A 4533-nucleotide genomic window follows, 5' to 3' on the forward strand; every position below is an offset into this window, starting at 1 on the left:
GCTCCTATCCCCTACTACGGCTGTAGCATAGGGGGACCGCCAGAAGCGCTGGACCCTTCAGCGCTTCGCTCATATCCCCTACTACGGCTGTAGCATAGGGGGACCGCCAGAAGCGCTGGACCCTTCAGCGCTTCGCTCATATCCCCTACTACGGCTGTAGCATAGGGGGACCGCCAGAAGCGCTGGACCCTTCAGCGCTTCGCTCATATCCCCTACTACGGCTGTAGCATAGGGGGACCGCCAGAAGCGCTGGACCCTTCAGCGCTTCGCTCCTATCCCCTACTACGGCTGTAGCATAGGGGGACCGCCAGAAGCGCTGGACCCTTCAGCGCTTCGCTCATATCCCCTACTACGGCTGTAGCATAGGGGAACCGCCAGAAGCGCTGGACCCTTCAGCGCTTCGCTCATATCCCCTACTACGGCTGTAGCATAGGGGGACCGCCAGAAGCGCTGGACCCTTCAGCGCTTCGCTCATATCCCCTACTACGGCTGTAGCATAGGGGGACCGCCAGAAGCGCTGGACCCTTCAGCGCTTCGCTCATATCCCCTACTACGGCTGTAGCATAGGGGAACCGCCAGAAGCGCTGGACCCTTCAGCGCTTCGCTCATATCCCCTACTACGGCTGTAGCATAGGGGGACCGCCAGAAGCGCTGGACCCTTCAGCGCTTCGCTCATATCCCCTACTACGGCTGTAGCATAGGGGGACCGCCAGAAGCGCTGGACCCTTCAGCGCTTCGCTCATATCCCCTACTACGGCTGTAGCATAGGGGAACCGCCAGAAGCGCTGGACCCTTCAGCGCTTCGTCCCTACTACGGCTGTAACATAGGGGAACCGCCAGAAGCGCTGGACCCTTCAGCGCTTCGCTCATATCCCCTACTACGGCTGTAGCATAGGGGGACCGCCAGAAGCGCTGGACCCTTCAGCGCTTCGCTCATATCCCCTACTACGGCTGTAGCATAGGGGAACCGCCAGAAGCGCTGGACCCTTCAGCGCTTCGTCCCTACTACGGCTGTAACATAGGGGAACCGCCAGAAGCGCTGGACCCTTCAGCGCTTCGCTCATATCCCCTACTACGGCTGTAGCATAGGGGGACCGCCAGAAGCGCTGGACCCTTCAGCGCTTCGCTCATATCCCCTACTACGGCTGTAGCATAGGGGAACCGCCAGAAGCGCTGGACCCTTCAGCGCTTCGTCCCTACTACGGCTGTAACATAGGGGAACCGCCAGAAGCGCTGGACCCTTCAGCGCTTCGCTCATATCCCCTACTACGGCTGTAGCATAGGGGAACCGCCAGAAGCGCTGGACCCTTCAGCGCTTCGCTCCTATCCCCTAGTATACACTGGGTAGTCTGTTCCTATCATTGTGTGCAAGGTGGCTTGGTTACCCCCTACCAAAATGGGTCACAGCCGTAATAGGCGAAGTACAGAAGCGCTGGAACCTTCAGCGCTTCGCCCCTATCACGGCTTTAAAACCCGAGCGAAAAACTCTATGTCCTTAAACGAAATACCCGTTTTGCGCGGTCCATATCTCCGCGAAAACACAACGCACAGCCGGGACACTCATATCTAATTGTAGTCCAAGTCCCCCTCTACAAACACATCAGAGTGGATCCTGGATGCGACCTCCACAGCCGAGGCACGAGTCGGTCAAAGTAGGTCGCAGGGACCATATTACGCGCGCCATATCTACCCGGAAATAGAACGCACAGCGGGGATACTCATGCCCAGTTGTCGAGCTGGAAGTCCTCTAACCACCCATATAAGATGAATAATAAACGGATACACACAGCCGATGCAGCGCGTGTTTGAAAACCGCCGATCGATCTTCATACTCTGACAAAATCACAGCGAAAAATCCTTAAACCAAATACCCGTTTTGCGCGGTCCATATCTCCGCGAAAACACAACGCACAGCCGGGAACCTCATATCTAATTGTAGTCCAAGTCCACTTCTACAAACCTATCCGAGTGGATCCTGGATGCGAGGTCCACAGCCGAGGCACCACGCGGTCAAAGTAGGTCGCAGGGGCCCTATTACGCGCGCCATATCTACCCGGAAATGGAACGCACAGCGGGGATTCTTATTTTGAATACACGGTCGCGACGTCCTCTAACTACCCATATAAGCAGAATAATAAACGGGTATCCACAGCCGAGGCAGCACGTATTTGAAAACCGCCGACCGATCTTCATACTCTGACAAAATCACAGCGATAGCGCCAATACTCTGTTTCCTTAAACCAAATCGCCGTCTTGCGCGGTCCATATCCCCGCGAATACACAACGCACAGCCGGGACACCTATGCCGACCTGTAGCCACCGTCAACCTCTAAAGACATGTGGAGGGTGATCCACAATCGGACACTCACAGCCGAGGCACGACGCGGTCAAAGTAGGTCGCAGGGACCATATTACGCGCGCCATATCTACCCGGAAATAGAACGCACAGCGGGGATACTCATGCCCAGTTGTCGAGCTGGAAGTCCTCTAACCACCCATATAAGATGAATAATAAACGGATACACACAGCCGATGCAGCGCGTGTTTGAAAACCGCCGATCGATCTTCATACTCTGACAAAATCACAGCGAAAAATCCTTAAACCAAATACCCGTTTTGCGCGGTCCATATCTCCGCGAAAACACAACGCACAGCCGGGAACCTCATATCTAATTGTAGTCCAAGTCCACTTCTACAAACCTCACCGAGTGGATCCTGGATGCGAGGTCCACAGCCGAGGCACCACGCGGTCAAAGTAGGTCGCAGGGGCCCTATTACGCGCGCCATATCTACCCGGAAATGGAACGCACAGCGGGGATTCTTATTTTGAATACACGGTCGCGACGTCCTCTAACTACCCATATAAGCAGAATAATAAACGGGTATCCATAGCCGAGGCAGCACGTATTTGAAAACCGCCGACCGATCTTCATACTCTGACAAAATCACAGCGATAGCGCCAATACTCTGTTTCCTTAAACCAAATCGCCGTCTTGCGCGGTCCATATCCCCGCGAATACACAACGCACAGCCGGGACACCTATGCCGACCTGTAGCCACCGTCAACCTCTAAAGACATGTGGAGGGTGATCCACAATCGGACACTCACAGCCGAGGCACGACGCGGTCAAAGTAGGTCGCAGGGACCATATTACGCGCGCCATATCTACCCGGAAATAGAACGCACAGCGGGGATACTCATGCCCAGTTGTCAAGCTGGAAGTCCTCTAACCACCCATATAAGATGAATAATAAACGGATACACACAGCCGATGCAGCGCGTGTTTGAAAACCGCCGATCGATCTTCATACTCTGACAAAATCACAGCGAAAAATCCTTAAACCAAATACCCGTTTTGCGCGGTCCATATCTCCGCGAAAACACAACGCACAGCCGGGAACCTCATATCTAATTGTAGTCCAAGTCCACTTCTACAAACCTATCCGAGTGGATCCTGGATGCGAGGTCCACAGCCGAGGCACCACGCGGTCAAAGTAGGTCGCAGGGGCCCTATTACGCGCGCCATATCTACCCGGAAATGGAACGCACAGCGGGGATTCTTATTTTGAATACACGGTCGCGACGTCCTCTAACTACCCATATAAGCAGAATAATAAACGGGTATCCACAGCCGAGGCAGCACGTATTTGAAAACCGCCGACCGATCTTCATACTCTGACAAAATCACAGCGATAGCGCCAATACTCTGTTTCCTTAAACCAAATCGCCGTCTTGCGCGGTCCATATCCCCGCGAATACACAACGCACAGCCGGGACACCTATGCCGACCTGTAGCCACCGTCAACCTCTAAAGACATGTGGAGGGTGATCCACAATCGGACACTCACAGCCGAGGCACGACGCGGTCAAAGTAGGTCGCAGGGACCATATTACGCGCGCCATATCTACCCGGAAATAGAACGCACAGCGGGGATACTCATGCCCAGTTGTCGAGCTGGAAGTCCTCTAACCACCCATATAAGATGAATAATAAACGGATACACACAGCCGATGCAGCGCGTGTTTGAAAACCGCCGATCGATCTTCATACTCTGACAAAATCACAGCGAAAAATCCTTAAACCAAATACCCGTTTTGCGCGGTCCATATCTCCGCGAAAACACAACGCACAGCCGGGAACCTCATATCTAATTGTAGTCCAAGTCCACTTCTACAAACCTATCCGAGTGGATCCTGGATGCGAGGTCCACAGCCGAGGCACCACGCGGTCAAAGTAGGTCGCAGGGGCCCTATTACGCGCGCCATATCTACCCGGAAATGGAACGCACAGCGGGGATTCTTATTTTGAATACACGGTCGCGACGTCCTCTAACTACCCATATAAGCAGAATAATAAACGGGTATCCACAGCCGAGGCAGCACGTATTTGAAAACCGCCGACCGATCTTCATACTCTGACAAAATCACAGCGATAGCGCCAATACTCTGTTTCCTTAAACCAAATCGCCGTCTTGCGCGGTCCATATCCCCGCGAATACACAACGCACAGCCGGGACACCTATGCCGACCTG

The sequence above is a fragment of the Anarhichas minor genome, unplaced genomic scaffold (genome assembly GCF_050575085.1).
Source record: "Anarhichas minor isolate MPS153535 unplaced genomic scaffold, ASM5057508v1 ptg000221l, whole genome shotgun sequence".
Taxonomy (NCBI): Eukaryota; Metazoa; Chordata; class Actinopteri; order Perciformes; family Anarhichadidae; genus Anarhichas; species Anarhichas minor.